Genomic DNA, 22,370 nt, shown 5'->3' on the forward strand with positions numbered 1-22,370 from the left:
AGTGCAAGTCCTGCATAGTTGTGTGTGCTAAAATAGGCCACTGAATTTTAATCAGACTTAAAGTTGTCCTTTTGCAGCTCTAATAGTGATGTGTTTAATCACTTACAAGACAATTGCTGCACGTCTTGTCAGTAAAACTATAGTTATCTATGTAACATGATTGTTACAGATTCATGGTCAAGGTTACCTCAATTCTTGCTCAGTTTTACTGAATAGATTTATATTGGCTTTTTGCAGATAGGTGGAAAAGATAAACAAACTCAAGAAATAATTTGTTTCTTTAATTTCAAATTTGAAGATGAATAAGGTAGTTGGATTCAGTAAATCCAGATTTACATTATTTATCTTCAAATGTTTTCATTTGTTCAGGTGGCAAAAGCTTCATCAGAGAAGAGAAAAATTTTAAGAGGAAAGCTATGTACTGTAAGGAAAGAAGCAATAATCTTCCCAGTGTCAAGAGCTTGTAAAAAGAATTTTGGATTAAAAACCTGGAAGACTAGCTTTGTCGGGAGCTTTGATGACATGAACTTAAAAAGGCAAAAGGAACCCCCTTAAAAACTGGTAAGTAGGAGGAAGAGCCATCAGAATAGTTAATAAAAGTAGGCACTGGAGAAAAATGATGAGAAGGAAGCCTTAGAGAACCTTTTCAAAAAAACAACATGGTGTATGGAGTAGGAGAAAGTGGGGATAGGAGGAATATTAGAAGTGTCACAAATGATACATCACTGTCTGCAGCTACCTAAAGGGAGGTTGTAGACATACAGGGGTCAATCTCTTCTCCCAGGTGACAATCTATAGGACAAAAGGAAACGGCCTCAATTTGTGCCACAAGAGGTTTAGATTGGATATGAGGAAAAATGTCCTCATCAAAAGGATTTTCAAGCATTGGAACAGTCTGCCCAGGGAAGTGGTTGAGTCATCACCCCCAGAGATATTTAAAAGATGTGTAGATGTGGCACTTGGAGACACCATCCAAGTGGTGGACTTGGCAGTGCTGTGTTAAATGTTGGACTGTATAATCATAAAGGTCTTTTCCATCTTAAAGGATTCTATGATTACTGAGTGGTCCAGAGCATGAGAGAATACGCATATGGTCCTAGCACAGAAGAGGACATCAGACTTAATGAAGGTCATTTCCTGGAATAAAATAAAGTCCGGTTTAGACTGTGAGAGGAAAGAGAGATGATTATTAGTAATTAGGTTTATCCTCCACAGCAGCTATGTTTGTGAATATTGAATACAATAATGCAGGTGAACCATCCTGTCTGGTAATCACACTCTGCGTTAAATTCAGTAACAAAATTCTTGACTTTTCATTTACTAAAGGAGGTATGAGAGGTAGTGAAAAGTATCTTGGTTTTTTTTTTAATTAAGTATAAGAAGTTATTTCTTCACTTTGTCTTATCCTTACCAGCTCCATGCCCAATAAAATAGAATTATGTTATCTTATTTTGTTTTGGATCACTTCAATTAGAATAACAGTTCCAAGGGGTTTATGCATTACAGCCTAAGCAAGCTCAGGAGTATTTTTTAGTTCAGATGATTTCCCCAGCTTGCGGATTGATAGACCCATGTATTATTCTCCCATTCATTCCTAGTCGCAAAACCTGGACCCATGTAAAGTTATTGGCTCAACTAGACCAAAAAATAAACAAAAAAAAAAAAAAAAAAGGAAAGAGAAGAAAAAAACCCAACAAGACTATCAACAAACTCAAGAAACCAACTCTACAGGATTGGGAGGCTGCTTTAGAGTACAGGCAGTAGACCACATAATAATTTTTCTGGGTAGCAGTTGTAGCTGTGTTATCCGTGACCTGGATACTAACTTTGTACTGATAGGAGTCACAGTAGGATATTTGTAACCTGAAGGTAAACAGTCCATTAAGGGATCATGCTACTGCATTGTTGCATCTACTGTTTCTGAAATCCTTAACAAACAGGAGTTTAACTAATAGTTCTAAGGAATAGCACCTTTTATTTTACACATTTCTAGTAAGGTGGTTCTGTAAAGACACACATGTGGAGCCCTGACAATCCTGACTTGCTCTGGATCTTGTTATAAGCACCTGTCATATGTGATAGTGGTAGGGTCATAGCATCATCCTGAATCAGATGTGTTATGGTACTAGTAATATGAACTGGAGTATCTCACTGGAGTCCCCACAATAATAATAATAGTGAATATGAGTCAGTTCAGGAGTGGCTAAGATTAACTCAGAGTTTCGGGGAGCCAAGAGGTGATTCATCCTTTCAAATAAAGAGAAGCTGCTAATAAACATTAATAGACATTTTCAGTTTTGTTTGCAGTGTAGCACTCACTGTAGATACCGAGGAAGCAATATGAGGAACTGAGAATGTCATACTAGCAGCTGTTTTATAATCAAGGACATGCATGTTGATTTGTCACTGCTGAGATATCAGCACTCTGTAGTGTCAAGATACAGCAACAAACTTTACTGGTTTTGCTACTGTAGCAGCTTTGTTTTTCACAGCCCTCACTGCTGTTGTTTCACACTTCAGATTTTCTGGTTTTTTCCATGAATTTCTGTATGCAAGTGCATATCAACAACAACTATGCTTAATTTATAGTATTTAAAGTGACAAATGAGTCAGATACAGGAAAGGCATTCTAATGTACATTCACTGGAGATGAGAATGAATTTGTTCTCCACAGAGTAAATGTATTTGCTGTTCCAACTAACAGTAGTCTTTGCATATCTGCCAAATCATTTTAATTGGGACCTCATGCTACTCTGCCTGCTGTGACATTAAGTCACTGAACCCCCTACTGCCTTGAAGCCATCTTCACAATTCAGTGCTGAGCTGTACCCAGCTGCTGTCCCACATGTTTCTAGCTCGTGGAGAACTCTCTTGCTTCAGGAAAAAACCAGTGTGATGCTTACTTTGCTCCGCTGTCAGGCAATGTCTTTGACTTCCTTGCTGGTGTGTCCACTTGTAAGAGGTTTTTTATGCTTTCTAATTGTTGCATGTGTTTGGGCTGTTTTTATCTGGTCAAAGGAAAGATACAGGTCAGAGCCAGACTCCAGAGTATCATGATAAACTCCAACTGGTATCCAGTGTGGTAGAGAGCTTTCTGTCCTCAGGAATTTTGTTCCTCCCTACACATTGTTCAAAGCCCGGTGCATCACAAACTGTCATCTTTTCCTGGCGTATTTAAAGCACATAAAACTGCTGCTTTTGCTGACTGTGCAGTGCCTCAGACAGTAATGGCCACTGCTTTTCCTTTGTCCAGCCAAAATAGGTTCATTGTGTAAACTAATAACTTATCTTTCTTTTAGAAGCAGAGACAGGAGAGAAAGCACAAACAATACTTTCACTGGCCCTACTTGTTTATGTCCTTGATTTTTTAAAACTTATTTATGAATTTTTTTCCAGTATCAGGTGTTTAACTGGGCCAAGACCTATTTCACAAAAAAAGATATGACAGGCATTTTTCTTAACAAACATGCACTCTTTTTATCTGGGTCACTTAATATTTTCAATACATGGTCTTTGACTATGTTTTTTGTTCTTTTTTTTTTATCAAGAAGAACAAAGCTCTGTAATTTTCATTGCAATTGATTCTTCTGCATTATTGGTTTCTCACTGACTGTGTACCTGCTCTGAGACTACCATTACAAAAAAAAAAGTACAATGTTTTTCTCAGCCGTCCTATTTGTCTTTTTGAACACAATTTGCCTGTACTGAGGGGAAAACACTCAGAAATATTTTTGCAATTTGTCTTCTCTTTCAATGCTCAGATATCTCAAATTCAATATGTGCTCTGTTAAATGTTCATTAAATTCCTTCTCTCAAAAAAATGATTGGCTTAAAACCTTCAGACAGCTGTTTGGCTTGTGTCTGTATATGCCTGCATTCACAGGAAAAAATAATTTTAAAAAATACTGTAATGTACACTCCTGCTCTTAGCATTTGCTGATGTTTTACTTTCCTTACGTGAAAAATATTGAATAGATAGTGATTTCAGAGACTGCATCTACCCCTCCTTTTTTATTTTTTTCTCTTTTCATGGCTTATAACAACCTGGTTTATAAATGGGGTTGAGCTGACTCTGCTTGCATATTTGACCTATACCTTGTTAAAAATTTTTATTTGTTCTGATTACATTTTTTTTTGTTGTTGTTGTGTGTGAATGTACTGATTTTGGCCAGGATAGAGTTAATCCTCACAGTACCTTGTATGGTGCTATGTTTTGTGGTTTTGGCCAAAACAGTGTTGATAACACAAGAATGTTTGTATTGTTGCTGAGCAGCACTTACACAGGGTCAAGGTGTTTTCTGTTTCTCACACTATCTGGCCAGTGAGGAGGCTGGGGGTGCACAAAGAGTTGGGAGGGAACAGTGCCAGGACAGATGATCCCCGCTGACCAAAGGGATAATCCATACCATAAGGTGCCATGCTCAGTATATAAAGCTGGTGGAAGAGAAGGAAAGGGGCATACCTGGAGTAATGACATTTGTCTTCCCAAGTAACCATCATGCGTGAAGGAATTCAGCTTTCCTGGAGATGGCTGAACACCTGCCTGCCCATGGGAAGTGGTGAATTAATACCTTGTTTTGCTTTGCACAGCTTCTGCTTTACCTATTTAACTGTCTTTGTCTCAACTCATGAGTTTCACACTTTTGCCCTTTGATTCTCTCCCCCATCCTGCTGTCGGGGGAGTGAGCAATTGGCTGGGTGGAGCTTGACTGCCTTCAGCAGGTAACCCATGACAGTAAGTTGTCTTGCTCCAAAGTTTTCTTATCCACTCTGTCCTAATGAATTTGGGAGTATTGTGCTGCATGTGAAGAGTCTTATATAAGAGAATAAGTCTGTTCTTATTATCTGTTCACAAGTGGGTACTTCTTGGTTTCAAGTGAATACTCTTTTTGCATGGAAAACATTCAGATGACTATGTATAGCTACCACACAAATAGCACAATAGACTTATCTAAAAGACAGATGGAATTAAGAGTATATAAATATTATTTTGTTTAAAATAAATGGAAAACATTACTTTTCTGATCAGTGAAGTGATTAATATATTTTTGTGCATTATTGTTATGCATTTGTGTTGCCAGATTTATGAAATCAATAGTTTTGTCTCTTCTAACAACTCTTCAGAAAATAGAGTTGTATTATTGTAATAATGTGCATAACATTAGTGAATTTCTATCCCCCATAAGCATCAGGAATCCTTCTACCTTGTAAGCTGAATTACTTTGTACCAATACTTTATTTTTCTTTCTCACACTTTCCACTTATTACATGTTACTTCAATGGCATTCAGGCAGATTAACTTTTTTTCCCATTCTGATTTGAGTACACATATGTAGTACTTTTTCCCAGGTAGAACTGCTAAGTGTTATATAAATCAGATACTACCTAAAACTGTAAGTTACTCAAGAAAACTATGCAAGTTTTCCCAGGTTGAGGCATCTTTCTCCACACCTTCTTACAAAAGTTGTGTCAACTCTATTTAATTAGCATTGACGTGCTACCGACTGATGATTGTACAGGCTGTTCAGAGACCTTTGTGTTGCAATGTGGTGTTTCTTTTCATTGTGGGATGACTCTGCAGCACTGGCCTCCATTATAGCACATTAAAATTTAACCCATTCATATTCTGGAAATAACGGGGTTTGCCAGGCACCACTACATTTCTGTGTAGAGGGGTAGAAGCCTTCATTTGTGGAAAGGTTTACTACTGAGCTCTCAGGCATATGGAGTCAATTGTGTTTTTCTTCTACTCTAAACAGTTGATTAATTCCTTCCAATTAAATGTACATTTCAGAGTGGGAACATTCCTGTGGCCTTGTGAAATTCAGCCAGACTTGAGGTGATTCATAATAAGACTTTCCTTTGTGGGAATCCTGAGTTAATTAACATACTTACGGAGAAAATAATGCAGATATCCAACATCCTGAAAGACTGAACAATTTTGCTCAAATTCTTTTTATGTGGTCTATTTTTATTTATCTAATTCTTCATAAAATGATACTGCTATGTGAAAAGAATGTAAACATTATACTTCCCCTCTTTCTCTTGTATAATAAGTCCTCACATTACTCTAGTTTGGAAATTTAAAGTAGATTAGTCAGTTACTAATTATTTATTAAATAGCATAGTTGGCAGCATAAGTTATTTTGGAAGTTTGCAGCTCTGTGTTGGCTCCCAGAATATCTTGTACTAACTCTGAGCAATTTACCTTCACTTTAAGAGCACTCAGTGGCCTCTATCTTTGCTGTCTCTCTTTTTCACCCTCAGCTTTGACATGGCCTGCTTCTCTGTCCTCATACTATTAGTTCAGATGCAAACAATTAGGAAGTATTTAGAATAATCCACTGAGCTGGAAGCCAGTAAAACAAGATGAAATCTCTAAAATAAAATTAAGATTTGAATATATGAAAGCTTCCTGAGAGTGAAACCTGTGAAGAAAGGGACACTGGATAGAAGTTGTGGAAATCCCAACATTGTGGATTTTTTTAGAACAAGCAATCTTGTCTGTAAAGAACAGTCTGTATTGAGATATGCTAGATGATCTAATGCAGCAGCTTCCATTTTTTTGGAATGGCATAGAAGGACTGGATGCAAAAGATAAGGAAAAAATTAACTTTGAAATTTTATACTATTGTTCTAATTATCTGATGTGATAATACCCAGCAACAAGGGGAACACAGGATGGTATTAAGGTGAACTGCTAAATTAAAACTCTCTCCAAAGTTTCACCTAAATCCTTCTACTAGGATTTACTAGTCACTACATCATTTATATCCCTCTCAATACAGGAACACTTATAACTTTGTTAAGTAACAATATTACTCATTGTAACTTTTGTTTACCTTTTTTGAAAACTGACTTTTTCACAAGAAATTTTATTTGTGTAATATCAGATATTGGTGAATAACATTTTTGAAGTTTTTGATAGAGAAAGTTAAATGAGTTTGCAAAGGACAATATTATTATAAAGCATATTTAAACTTGTTTTATGCCGAATTTTCTTTGCAGTTTTCCCAGTGGAAATTTTCAACACTCACACTGAAAAAGCTCCTTTTTGGTTTTTCATTTCATTTTTTCAATTCACATTTGAGATTATTTTAAAGAAGACTTGACTTCTTACAGGTAAACAGAGTACCAAATCTGTGGAAAAAAAGTTAAATTGTTCTTTTCCTTAGTTTCACATCATGCCTGAAGAATTAGATGCATTTTAGGAAAGTGTCAATGACTTTTCCAAATTATGTTGTCTGATGCTGGGAAGCAGCACAAGGTTCACAGAAGTCCTGTAGTTAGACACTGATAAAGTAGAGAGAGTAAGGGAATCTACTTTGGTATTGCTAGAAATTGCATAGAAATCTGTGTAATAATATCTGAATAAATTCTAAATTCTTATGATGACCAAATGCATGGCATAATTTGAACATCATTGATATATCTTGAGGGTGGTTGTAGAGTAGAAACCTGGTACAGTTTGTTTTTGTATGCTGCCACTGACAATCCTGTGCTAGAAGTGTGTGTGTTTTGGCTGGGAAAAAGAACGGTCATCTATCATTAGGCAACAGAACTGAGCATGAGATGGGATCTTGTGCTGTGATGGAGAAATGAGATGTTCTCTTGGAAATACACTAGAAGGTCAAGAATTTTTATGTAACATTGCAGCCAAATGACTGAAGGACAGACTGCCACTTTGTAGAGGTAGCAAGATTATTCATATTTTTTTTACAGTTGTTTTGAGGCTAGTTATCTTCTGTACATGAATCAGTTTCAGAGGGTGGGATCAGCTTTCCATGTTGATAAGGATATCTTGTTACCCTTACTTGCTTTCTTCTTACAGTGATAGTGACTGCTATCAGAGACAGGATATGGAAGTTTGACAATTCCTGTGTACTCTCTGATACATTCACTGTTTACGTAAATCAGGGAGAAATACTTTCACTCTACATTGCTTGTAGTTTTAATGGAGAAAACATCCAAAAAGACTAAATGAAAAGCCTGTGTGCCAGAACAGTGCAGGAGAAACTGCATGCATTTCAGATATGTAATTTTTTTTACTACCTCTTTTCACTAACTTTTTTCTTTCTTGACCCTGTAGGAGGAAGGAACACAAAAGACTTTGCTGTCTCACTTTCAGGGATTTCATAACAATTTTGATCCCTCTTTTTCTGTTTAAAAAAATCCAAACACTGTGAAACAGCTGCTGAATATTCCCATTTGTGTCTTCTGCCCGACTGTAGTCAGTTTTGGTGCTCAGGTCTGCCCTGTTTACAGTGACTGAAATTGATAGATTTTCCCAGTTTATTGAATTTCTTTCTAACAGTATAAATTAATTATCCTGCATTACATTCCATTTTTATTTTTTTTTTTAATGTGGAAATGTATTAGGAAAGAGAACAAGATTAGAGTAATTACTATACAAAGTGTTCCCAAAAAGCCCAGCAAACAAAAGGAAGCCAAGATTGCGACAGATAAGGAATGTCATTACCAATGTGGCTCAGGGCTATTCTGACTTGTGGCCATAAATGAAGAAAGTAATTTTCCTCCTGGATCCTTTTTAATATAGGAACAAAATAAAAGTCTGACGAATGTAGGTATGGTGCTTGGGAGATACTGAAAGGTCATATAGATGTCTGGGCAATAGGATGGAGGTGCATGTATATGGATTCATAACTCCTAACTGTTAAATTTTTTAGGAATTTACCACTAATACACCCACATCTGTGATGATATTACGTAACTTCTTAACAGCACTTCCTTTCTTAATAGTCAAATAATGTGGTAGGATGTCCCTATTCTTATGCTCTGAACAGTATGTTCATAGAAGTGCTTAGAAACTCCTCAATTCTGTTTCCATTATGTCAGCTACAAAAAGTTCTAAAGTTTCCAAAGCAGAAGCTTTAGGCATTTTAATAATTAACTGGAAAACTGTTGATTAAAAATTCCAAACCAACACCATGTATATGAAACAAATCAACCCCACTGAGACAATAAATAAATTTAAAAAAATGTCCAGAACATTATCTTTTTGTTTAGTACAGATCAAATAGCATATACCTTTATCTCTGCATTCACATTTTATGTTTATCTCTATGAGTGGTTTTTTCCATGATTAGTAGTTTTAACCAGCTTTTATTTACAGCTAAACGAACAGTACTTTCACTGCTTTTGTTAACATTCATGTTTGTATATTATACACATGCTCTTTACTCTCTCTATAGATATGTTGCTTAGAAATACTCTTTTGATGCTAAATTTTAGTTGCGTATCTTGCTGTTGGGTTTTTGACTCAACTACATTTTCCGGTTATATTTCACAGTTAATACTTGCAAATTCAAATTGGTATCATGTTAAGCAAAAAAATATAGTTTGTTGCTTATCTGGCCATCTCATTTCCTGCAGTTCGCTGATTTTTTCTGAATTTTTAAAAAACAGATATTTACATGTAAATACTCTTCTCTTACTACTTCTTCTACATTCAAATGAATTATTTCCCAAATCTTTGTTTGTACTAAGCCCTGAGGGCAAACCAAGTGCTTTCCTTTTAAATTCAGACAAGCAGCTTCCAGAACAAACAGAAATGAAGTTTTGGTGAGATAAACAGAGTTTGCACGTTACAGGAACTCTTCCTTCAAAATTCAATCTGCAAATCAAAGTTCTTAGAATATGAAATTTCAACACAGAGTGAAATAGTCTTCTGTGTGGTAGCTGAGAAGGGGGTCATGTTGGTGGTAATCTTGCAGGTTGTTTCATTTCTTAGTGTTTCCCAGAGAAAGTATTTTGTTTCTCTGCACTAAATGCTCACTAGGTGCAAAGCGCAGCTCTGATTTGTATAAAAAGGACACATAAATTGGTTAAAGAGTCAGAAACAAACCCAAAAGTTTGTTTCAATGGTCCATAGCCATCAAGTGCCCATATGAATTTTACCATACAAAATGCTATCTCCATTAAGGAAAATTGTAAAAGACTTCTTGAAGATAGGACTAAATCTTTAATGTTTTCCTGTTTCAGGTGCTCCACTGTAAATTTTAGTCATTCATTTCTGCACAATCAAGCATAGAAAATAAAGAATATGCTTCATTCATGTGAGAAGGGGAACTGTAGTAAAACATAACAAAGCAGTGCAGAATGCAATTCCAAAACTGGGCTTTCTACAATCTATTTAATTTTGCCTAAATTTCTCTCTGTCTGGATCCCCAGCAGGATTATGGATAGGGCAGAGAAAAATTATGAAGTAATTAGCATTCCAGAAATCATAGAGTGGACTCTGGAAAAAAGCATGCGAGCAAATTAAATAATGCATATTTCATTTCATTTGCGGTTAGAAATTACATTGGGCAGTATGTGAACAAAAGCTTGCAATTTATAATTTTTGTCTCAAGGGAAGCAAAATATTTAAGTTGAAGCAGTTAATTTTAAAAATTAAACTTAGTTAACTCTAGGCTGCTTTTCCTAGTAGAGGCTCACCTACATAACCCATGTTCAGCAAAAACTGTGTTTCCAAAAAAGAGTTTCTTGGTGTTTTCTCGGGAAGAGAAAGACTTTTGGTTTTGCTGTGGTATTAGCCATATAAATGTTTAGAGGCTATGTCAAAATAAGATCTGAGTAAGAGATGAAACCAGAAAACAATGTGAAATGTTTCTCTTGTAACTTTTGGTGTTATTTGGAATTTTAGTTTTATTTATTATGACCACCATTTTTCACTTTTTGTTTTCTAGTTTGATTTTTAAATCCCTTTGCCAGAAGCTGCTGGGTACTGTTAGCTTTTGAAAGTTCCTCTTCTTCAGTAAGGGCATGTTGAGAAAGAGGTTTATTATCAATGTCAGTAGTTTGATAGATCCAAGACAGAGTAAGAGGTTCTAACAAGTTCCTGGATGAAAGAGGCACTTAAGTGTGCTCTAGCAAAAAACTAGGAGAAGAGGTTCAGAATTACCTGCTCCTTGTAAATATTAACCATTTTTCTTGTTCTAGTTCTGACTTTGTCTGAGAAGAACTTGTTGGGCAAAGACAAAGAGAGGCAGCCACTGCCTGTCAACAATGTAGTACTTCGTAATTTTTCCCTGGTTTTCCATACACACTCTATAAAGGTTGTGTCTGCAAACCTTATAACAGAAATTCAGGACTTATAATTAATATAATTTTTCTGAAACACTTTTTAGCTTAAATTAGGGCTACTGATTTTACACTCTACTATTTCTTCTGAGAATAAACTTCACATAGAAATGTCTTAGAAAGTAAGAATTTCACAAGGCATTTTACTTGCAATGTGTTTCTCCAGCTTCTCTTTGTATTTGATTCATACACCTTTCATATTCTTCTGTAGCATTGGCTGGTGCAAGGTTTCCAGTGAGAGGGAAGACATTCATATTTATTAAAAATGGTTTCATAGAGTACCAGAAATAGCAAATTGTTTGGAAACTAGTGATATATGTAATCCTATGATTCAAAACATATAAGTGCAGAGAAATGAAAGATTTATTTATTTTTTAATAACAAACTAGCAGCAGACAGCTAAAAGGAGGATAAAAAAACTGGAGCTGAAAGAGAGAAAATTATAAATGTTCAAATTAATTCCTTCAAAATTTCAGCAGCTCTAAATTGACAAGTATACTGTATAGTTTGGAAATGAAGTGTTTAATTAATCCAGTAGGCTTTTCTTTTCTATGAAAGAAAAGCAAACATGCAAACCTGGTCATGTACTTATAAACATCTTCCTGCATGATCAGGATGTGGGTTTGCTAGTCAGCCTTGCACCTCCGTGATCTCACACCAGTGCTGATGTTAGTGTTCTCTAGTGATGTGAACTGGCTCAATCTTCTGAAAGTTGTCACACATATTGTGAGGTACAAAGATTGTTGGATTACTGTGGCACCTTGTCAGCAGTTAACTTGTTTACAGGAACAACTCTTTGGGAAAGCCTGTAACAGGACTGAATGGGATGAACGTCTGGCAGAGAAGGAACAGCGGCAGCACGGGTATAGGCAGGTTCTTGATTGCACTTTCTGTTCCCTTTTAACCTGTCATCCTAAATTTCTGTACTATCTTTGTATTTAAGCATGTCCTCCAAAGCTGTTGTTTTTCAATAAGCTTACTTTCATCACTTTTTTTTTAATGCAAGAAAAAGTAGGTGGTATACTTTGTTCCATTTTTTGTCATGGGCCTTGTGTAGTAGAAGTGATTATATGTAAGTTGGAAAAAGACCCAAACCATCAAGCACATTATAAAATATGTTTCTTTTTGAAAAAACTTACAAATTACAGCATCTGTGGTACAGGTCACATGTTTATTTCTACATATTGCCACAAATGATAGCAGAAACATTGTAATTCAGCCTTTTTATGGAACTTCATCCATAATAATACAATGTGACCTTCAAAAACCTGTCTGGCTACTTCAAGTGTTTACAACAGAGTAGGAAAGGTGTGGTGTGCTGTTACGTAGAGGTTTTTAAATATTAATAGGAAGAAATTATCTTTCAACTCTTTACCCAATCAATTTCTTTCCTTCTAAAATATATTGTATATTGAAGGCTTATCCATTTGCAGTTTAGTATGATAAATATATGACAACTAGTGTTCATGAGAAAATAGAAATCATATTTGAGTATCAGTTACTAGTTAAAAAATAAAATTGCTACCCCTGCACAATAGGGTAGTCACAGCACTTAGTTATGCAGGGTCAAGGTGAGTTTCAGTTCCAAGAAGGATTCTTGAGAACAAACAATATGAGTTAAGGCCAGTAATACTGGAAATGCTTTCTGTGGTGAAACAGCACACATTAGCTTTGAAACAGAATATTTTGCTCTGAGGTCCCCAGCTTTCCTGCAAAGGAAATAATATTAGTAACTGCATCTAATATTCCTAGTCTGAAACAGATCAAACAAATTCAGGATTGCATTTATCACTGACACTAAAGTTTTCATATGAAACATTTTTTGTCTTTTGGATAAAATTAAAATTCTGTTTTTCCCCTTAATGCTAAGAAAGTATTAAAAGCATTTTCAACATGAGGATAGTGCAGACAAAAATATTTTCTTACAAATAGGGAATTACAGGGAAATCAGAGGTATGAGAATATTTTACTAATTTAGAATTTGATGTTTTTATGTGAGGAATCCTGCCTTACTAAAGTAATCACATTTAATTTCTTCACTGAAATGATTGTTAAGCACTGGAACAGGCTGCCTAGGAAAGTGGTGAAATCACAACCCCTGGAAGTGTTCAAATAACATGTGGATGTGTCACCTGAGGACATAGTTTAATGGTGAACCTGGTGGTGGTGCTGGGTTGACATTGGACTTGATGATCTTGATGGTCTTTCCAACCTTAATGATTCTATGATTCTATAATTTGCCTTCCATCTTGAAAATTGTCTGCTTTTGCAAAGCCAAATATTACTATATCTCAGTAAACACTGCAGCAGGGACCTATGATTTTAAGTTCCCTCCTTAGCCTTTCAATCCATTTTGCCAACTTGCTTTCCAAGCTTGGAAATGTGGGGTTTTTTTGCCATGATTTGCTGTATAATTAGGAGCAGGGAGGGATGCACTTGCTGCATACTCCAGATCAGCTAATCAATTCCTGCAGACACATAATCCAAGAAAGGGTGGGAGGAAAGCAGGTGCAGTAAACACCCCAGACCTCCTCCTTGGCAGAGTTGATGTTGGAATTATGTACAAGCATTGTATAATTCTTTTCCATCCCAATCTGTCATGTCTGGGATTTCCTTAAAGTAACAGCATACCATGGCCCAGGAAGCCCTTTGATGTGTTAGATAGCTCCTCTTCACAGCCAATTTCAGGCCAGTTTAAGAAAAAAACCCTCTTTTTCTCGATTAAATTAGATGTTTTATTTTTGTCCATCAAGGGTAACTCAGAAACAATGAAGATATTGTGTGAGGTGCCCTCATGTTGCCAGCAGCACTGGGTTTTTTTTCTACTATAAACAGATATTTTCCTTCCTTCATCAGATTGTGCACATGGAAGCAGACCTTTGCTGTTTCAGGCAGTGGCCAGCCTCCCAACTGGTTTCAGGTTTCTGTGTATTTTTTTTTCTTCCTATTACACTACAATTAACACTGCTGTTATCAATTACTTGTTACAAGATAAAATCCTGAAGCCCATTCTTCTGTGTATAATTTTTAAACCTCTGTATCTGGCATGGGAAGTAGAACTTTACAGCCACACCCAGTGATTTCAAGAGAAACCAAAAAACTACGCATCCATAAAGTAATTTTGACCTTCTTTTACGTCTGACCCGAAGCCTAGAACGATTTCTTTTTAGGAAGGAAATTCCTAGCTGTACACTCTACAATGGGTCTTTATGCCATTTTGCCACCATCTGATATAAACTATTTGTCAACAAATTAGAGTTCAGCCTGGTAGTGGGGTTTTATGGTGGTCTGAAAATGACTAGTTCCAGGAGCACCATAATATGGCCCATATAGAGGGTGTTAAAGAAGTAATGTGCACAACTCCAGAACAGGCAAGGTTGGAAGAGAAATTGAAAAATCATCTAGTCCAACTTTTAATGGGAAATGGATCATAGATGAGAGTGTTTAGATGACCTAAAACATCACAGATGACCTAATGCAGAGAGGCAGCTCTCTGTCCCAGAAGAGATGCCTCTGACAAGGCTTTCCTGCAGCTTGTGTGCATTCTTGTCTGCCTACTTACCTTTCATTCTCTTGACTGGAACTGGTTCATGTTCTTCCCTCATAGGAATTTTGACACTTCACCTCTCAGGCTGTGTACTCATCTCCAGCCAGTGGGTGACAAGTTCCTCTTCAAGTTCTTCTCTGTTTAGTCATCTGATGAATGTGTTTCACCAGAATTCAAGCAAAACTTACACAATACGAGTCGGATTCTAGATAGTGGAGAAACACTGATTCTGTATCCTCTAAGGTGACCTCAGGCTCCACAGATTCACTTCCTTAATGTCTACTTTTATTTCTCCTTCTCATCCTTGACCATCAGACACCCTACTTCAAAGTGTAAAGAGGTAAAGTTGTAGGTGTGGAAAGGTCAAATATGAAAAATAATGCAATTTTGTTTCAGCCTGGCACTAACAGAACATGAAATTAAAAAGAATGCTTTACTAGATAAGGAAGAACTGATTGCATGTAGAGAGGCCCCAGTCCTCAACTATCAAATGTTCTATCTGAACTCACATCATTTAGAACAGGAAACTCAGAAAAATCTGTTTCCTTCAGATCATGTTGATGTAATGGTATATAAAGTAATTAATATTCTGGATTTCAAACTGGCCTACTGGAATCCTTCAAGGGAAAACAAGACAAAAAAGCAAACAAAACATTTCCTTTCTTTTCCAGAGAAAGATAAATAGGAACTGCTAAGCAAGGTCTGACTAGCTTTGAAATCTCTTATGAAATTGGATTGTATTATACCACCTAAAGAGGATGCCAGAGTCATCAAATTGTTAAGAGTTGATCGTTCCACTAAATAAACCTGTTTAGGAGGAAAAAAGTAACTGTTGATGACCAGAGACTCTTTTAATCCAGAACTGAAATGCGGTTATCGAGCTAAAAGCTGATGGTTTAAAAAGCCTAATCATTTTCTAGACATTAAAGGAAGGAAAGGAAATCATCTCCCAAAATGTTTATTGCTTGAGCCATTTAGTTAGGAAACAACTCTCAGAGGCATAAAATTTGCAGAAAAATAGTGGAACAGATTTCTGAATGGCAGAGACCAATTATTTCGGTATTGAATCCAATTTTAGCTTAAAAAGCTAACAAATGTGCTTGAAATTTATTACTCTTTCACCTGTCCTTTCCCTAATTCAATTAAGTAGATGGAGAGACAGAGCGAGAGAGAATGTGCTTTCTCTCTCTACACAGAGGTGGCTATCGATATGCAGCAGGCTGAAGTCAGTGGTGCTTGTGACAAATTCATTAAATTTGTTCTTTTTGTATATCTACCAAGCTCTGCTATCAGAGAAGATATAGTATCCTGGTTGATTTTAAAGCTTTCTTTTAATCAAAATTGTGATGTAAGGCAAGAAGTTTGCCATTTACCAGCTTCAAGTTTTTGCCCTTTCTTTGGCCACCAAGTAAGAGGGTGGTGCAGGATGTAAAAAAATACACCGATCTCCGCTGGATTTAATGAGTACAGTTTGAAAACTAATTTTATACAAATTTATCACTCCATTTCATTTTTTGATATGTGAGTAGAGTTATGTATCCAACAAGAGATATGCAAACCCCTCAAATGCTGCCAAAGAATACAAGTTATACAAGCGGGCATGTCACAGGCTGACTTAGTGACTCAAGTTTTGGCAGCTGCCCTATAAACAAAGCTACTGAATTGGTTTGAATCTGTCTAATTGTAGAACTTTTTATGCAACTGTCTTTCAAAGATATGCTTTAATGAATTACTAGAGAGTGAAAATTTGATCAAAACGCATGAATTACTAATGAGTTGAAAAATTAGGTTTTAGAAGTCCTATTATAATAGTTGTATTTCAGTCTCTGGGTTTTAATCAGACATGAATAGCTGCTAAATCTGAAACAAAGATTTGCAAATCAAAATGCATTTGCTTTCTGTATTACTGTAATTTGCATTTCTGCTCTGGGAGTCAGACTGCAGCTCCTGTGTCAAATACCACTGTCAAAGCTTCTGATCATCCACAAACCTAATTTTGAATATCAGGCAAATATTGAGGATCCAGTAGTCTAAGTTGCTTTACACGTGATTAGATGCCTGTTCATACATTCTAAATGCTTTAAATATACAAAACCTACCAGAATACACAGAAGAAAAAAGTAAAGTAAATAGAAACAAATAACAATGATTTTGCAGGTCAGATCTTTCCTCCAAGTTGTAATATTATAAAGGTAGCCAAGTTCCAAAACAGGACAGTCATGCTGCTTATTAGCAGTTATTTGCCTGTTTACAGAGATGTAAACAGTGATAGCTCTTTATCTCTCTTTTCATTTCTTCTGGAATGTTGTTTGACTTTTAGAACTGAGGACTTGATCACCTCTGCCTGCAGAGGAGTGAAAGAGTATTTTTGGTCAATTTGGTTTAACATTAGCATTTCATTTAGAAATTGAACGAACTCAGTTAATGCATGTTTTCAAATACTGTTATCAAATCTTCACAGTTTGTCACATGGTCTGGAGCAGCATTTACCATTAGTACCCAAGTCCATGTAAGTTAACAATTTCTTCTGCATTTTCTCCAGAATTACGCAGCTCGGAAGCTGTGACCCAATACTTTTGGATATGAACTTTAGTTTTCTGTGTTAGGCCAAAAATGACTTTTAACTGAATGTTTCTCAGAATATCCAGAAATTAAGGGAAGTTGGAGGCAAAGAGCTAACAAACTAATACAGCTAATGCAGCTCACAGAAGGTGTATTCACAGGAAAATTAGACAAAGAAAAAAAACTTCACGCCTTCAGGACCTGTATGCAGGTAGTGCGATTAATGCTTCACTGCTATATGCTATGTCTTTATTTTTTGTCTATAGCACAGAGACTTGAACACAGATTCAGCTGACTTGTAGGCTGGTTCAGTTTCACTGAAGCTGATGACATCTGAGCTTTTCCCTGAAGTTTAGCATGCATTTTCAAATACTGCTTTGCATGCAGATGTTTCCTCAAAATCACGAATGTTTCAGTGCTAAAGTTTCATTTAATTTGAGAACAAAAATGCTTTGTTGTAATTGCAGCACCAAGGCTTGAAATTTACAGAAATGAAGCACATTTAGTTTATTTAAATGACTATGATTGCTTAAGCTATTGCTAATTAAAAACGCTATTAACAAAGTCTAAGATGGTTTTAGTCCCTATGTCTGTTAAACAGATCTGCCCCACAGATCTTTGTTGGTACCCTGTAGTATTTTAATTTATGCTACCAATGTGTTTTCATGGTTAAATGTTTTAAGAAACTCTCATTTTGAATTTCATTTCAGTGTGTAGAGTGATTACTGGACCATTTTTCGTCCTTAAGCTGTATAAATAATTATTTTTCCAAAAGTATGGTACAATGAAAAATTGAGGGAAAATTAATGGCCAATAGCAACCTTACTATTCATACCATTATTTATACAGACTCTGTCATTCATAAAAATGAACCTTACTGTTTCAGCCACAGAGTTTGCACCATGTGTGTGTCATAGGCAAATATCTGTACTGCAAGATATGGCTACTTGTCTTCAGTTCATTCGAGGAGCACAAGCTTTATACTTTATGGAAACCTTTTGTTCTATGTTTGAGATTTTTTTTGTGGGGGTGGTTTGATTTTGTGGTTTGTTTTGGTTTTTTTTTTTTTTTTGAATGGTTGACATATTAAACAAAGTGGGAAATGACAAGTAATAATGAGGCTACTCAGATATGATATATTTTATAGTTTTCCAAGGAACACAGTCACAGAGGTGATCATGTTTTTTGTTTTGGCCACATTGTAGCACAGTTGTTCTTTTTTAAGTAGAACCCACTGTTATATTCAGTGGATGGTTCTGTTCAATAAATGTAATAGCAATGTATGTTCTTTTATGCTTTTTCTTGTCATTATTATTTGGATGGGTAGCTTTCAAAGAAAATCTGGGTTTTCTTTGAGTTTTGGGGTTATTGTTTAATTTTGTTTTCCCCTTCTACAAGTAAAACTTAATAATGCTAGCGGTTTAAACAAGAGGAGGAAAACAGATATGAAAAAAAGTAAATTTATTCTTCCACAGAGATGGACTAAATGATCTTAAATGTCTTTTCAAACCTAAGTGATTCTATGATTCTAAAGACTCTGTCCTGAAATATCTGGGAAGTGTCCAGTGTGTAGCGTCGCAAACATTTCAGTGATTGTGATTATCTATAATAATATATAAAATAACATTTAAGAAATTATAACAGATAAGACAATAGATTTACCTCAGCAGGTGGAATTTTAGGGATACGTAATATGTCAAAGATTATACATCAGCTAATGTATGAGTGTTTAAATTAAAGAGTAAATCTACTTTTGTTATATTTCAGAAACTGAGAAGAAAAATGAAATTGCAAATTAGACTTAGACTAGATAAAACCTGCTAGTTTATACAGATTTAAGCATATTCCATGAACTTCAGATACCAGATTTGGGAGTTAAACTGAGAAATAATGCTTTACAACTTTTGTAAAAGTTACTATCTTCAGGCACATGCATAAGTAGTGAATGTTGCTCTAGAACAAATAATAATTTTTTTTGTATGTGTGGTCTGTGAGTGTGTGGATATATAGGTACATATATGTGAAGATATGTGTATATGTGTATATATATAGATAGATAGGCAAAAGAATGCTATCTGCATTTTCCCAGCCTTACATTAATACATGCCAAGTATAGTAACTCACTTAAATCAAGACTACAGCAGTAGTTTTGATAAGTGTCAGCTAATTTGTAAGCATTGCTGAGGGCAATGTATTTACAAATGCACAGAAAGATAAAAGCTCCGTAAAAGAACGGAGTACCTTTTTGAAGTGAAATTGCCAGAAGGATTTTGTATAAGGAAGCTTATTCATTTTTGTAGGAACTGTTCCAGAATAAGTAGCAGAGAATTCAGTATTCTCTGCCCATCTCTGGGTCTTTCTTGAGAACTGCACTGTTCATATGTATTTGAAGTTAACTGCTTGTAGTGTTAATTGCAGAAAGAAGTCTTCAAGGTCAAATGCTGTTCAAAATTCTGAAGTGTTAGTCATTTATGTAAATAGAAATGGCTAGATGAGCTAAAATAAACTATTTTTTCTGAGAAGTTTTACATTCCTGTGTTCCAGAAATATCTGTATTTCCTCTTTTCTTCTTTGGGTTTTGTTTGCAGCTGTGAGAAAGTGCACTAAAAGTTGTCTTTGTGTTTTCTTTTTTTTTTTCTGAAAGCAAGCAGAAGTGTGCTTTTTCTCATGTTCTATAGTAAAGAGTTCAAAGCTGTGTAACTGAGAGCCTGATTTCCTATTCTTCTTTCTTGACTTTCTCAAGATTGCGGCTGCTGAGGAAAGGTCTCATTGTGGAGACAAAAATGCTACTGAGATACCTTGAGCCACTTCTGTGACATGGAGCATCATGGGAACTAATAAACTGGCCTTACGGTTTGCCTGAAATCAGTGATGTCTTATGTGAATATGTCCTCAGTGACTGATGAAAAGGCACAGCTGTGTTTTGGTGTAGCTGGAGTATAGTTCACTGCTAAAATGTTTGTGTTTAAGGTAGTCCAGGGGAAAGATGCAGAGGAGTGGCCAGGGTGACAGATAAGGGAATAGACAGATCTTTTGCATTCTTCTTGGGTGTCACTACAATAAATCTCTGCTTCATGATGCTAAATCTAGAGCCTTCAACCATCCAGAATTCCGGGACCAGATGTCAGACCTGTCACCAGATGATCATCAAGTTCTGTGTAGCTTCTTTTCTGTGTGAAAGCAGGAGGGCTAGGAACCGTCTGATGAAAGTGAAAGTTGAAAAAGCACAACTCTTGTAGCAAGAAATCAATTCCACCTCTGCAGTAGTAATAATTTCTGTAAGATTTGCCCAGCAAGTGCCAGCAGTGAATTAGCACAGAGCTTGTGAAAAATAAAAGGAACTGTATACATAACTGTTGCAAATGCTTCACTGCTGAATGATTGCTTGAAATAGATTGATTTTTTTCATTAAGGTTAATTTTTATTGTGAAGATCCTGATTTTATCTTCTGAGTCCCTGAGAATACCGTGTTAGACTGTCTCTATACAAGTCAAAAACCATTGAGGTTTAAATTTGGGCCATAGTTCACAGTAATGGTTTTCCACTTAAAGAGTGGGATTAATTTACTTATTTTAAATATGTTTCAGGTTTAGCCTCTTTTCCTCTTATATATTTTTACCTGACCTGTTCTCTTCCTGTTTACTGTCCCCTTCAGAGTAAGAACAAACTCTTATTTACTGTCTCTCTTGGCTAGAATTTAAAATTCAACCTGACATTAAGTTATTCCTTTCTGTACTGGAGGGGAAAAAAAATTCCAAGTCATATGGTACTATCCTTCACTTTCATTGAACCATCTGGATTCAGCTCCATTCTGGAGCTGAAAACTGTCAACGTCTCTTGATGCAAAGCAAATAGACTTAGCTAAAAGGGAAGTTCAAGCTGGAGCATCAGCGTGTAGAAAGTTTAGAGGAGTTCAACACTGGAGGAAGGAAATCATTATCTGTCAGAGGAGTCTCATCCTGCCCAAATGCCATAGCATTAAGCATCTAATGCTGTTTCTTTAAAGATTAGTCTCATATTCAAGATTTCAGAGTAAATCAGATTTTGGGTTTATTAAAGTTTACTTTTCATTTACTGTTTGCAAAGCTTATGTCCCAAACAAGAGGAAAGTCTAGTCTCTCATATCAGGACTTCCTTAATTTAAAGAAACTACAAGAAGGACTTGTTACTGCATGGCTCACCCCCTCAATAATAAAATTAATACCCATATGATTTTATGATACTCATAATCAAATTAGTTCCATGTCCTTCTGAAGTCTACATAATGTAATTTATCATCTACATAATTATGTTGACAATTGTAGTTATTTACCTTCTAAATGCCTTGAATCAAGGCATTAAACAAAGAAATTAAGTAAAACTATCATGTAACAAAGCATTTGAAATGCCTTATGATTTGGACTTTTGTGTAGGATCATAAGCACTGAAAAGATGGAGTTCACTAGTCATATTTATCCTTTACCCTTAAAAAAATCTTAGTTGAAACCCACTGTAAGGACCCACTGAAAAGTAAACTCATGTCACATGGGATTGAGTATTCATTCCAAATAATGATCATTATTTTAGTCTTGAATATTACTTGTTATTTTATGTTCTTGGCAATTATTGTATCTCATTTAAAATATTTATTTTTCCTTTTGGCTGTGTTTTCCCTACAAAACTGGAACAGTTATTCTAAAAATTATGGTCTCCCAGGCAAAATAAATTTAGTCTTGGAATTATGTCAAGACTTTTAACTTAAGATGAAGTTTAAAAACTATTTTTGTGCAAAAATGAAACTCACTTTTACTCATCTTTCTATGTACTGCTTCTCTGGGTGTTTCTCTCTGTAAATCAAACATATGCTCTTTTTCTTTCTTACTGGAAGACTTCCAAAGGTTGGGGGGAAGTCTTACAGGAAACCCTTCCAAAACATATGTAGGACTTGTTCTTCCTGTGCAGATAAAACCCTCAGTGTTTAAATGCAGACTAACTGAAACTGGAAAGCTGTAATATTTGGTTGGGACACTTTTTAATTAAAAGGTAGAAATTCGATGGCTAGTTTTCTCTGTTATAATTTGCACCAAGGGTTTTGCTTCATTGTATGTGTTTCTTTCAGTGAGTTCCAGATGTGCTAAAAATTTGAGATTTATTTTAGTTTAAATGTTTATTTGATCAA

The 22,370-nt window shown here is 35.7% G+C and overlaps 1 long non-coding RNA gene across 1 annotated transcript; it reads left to right on the plus strand.

The window, feature by feature from the left end:
- The first annotated feature begins 247 nt into the window (after positions 1–247).
- Positions 248–20,566, plus strand: LOC108498146. The gene is made up of 2 exons (XR_001875082.1): positions 248–561; positions 19,956–20,566. It is a non-coding gene; the product is annotated as an uncharacterized LOC108498146 (long non-coding RNA).
- Positions 20,567–22,370: the final 1,804 nt, after the last annotated feature.

This window comes from Lepidothrix coronata, unplaced genomic scaffold, assembly GCF_001604755.1.
Source record: "Lepidothrix coronata isolate B3197 unplaced genomic scaffold, Lepidothrix_coronata-1.0 Scaffold56, whole genome shotgun sequence".
Taxonomy (NCBI): Eukaryota; Metazoa; Chordata; class Aves; order Passeriformes; family Pipridae; genus Lepidothrix; species Lepidothrix coronata.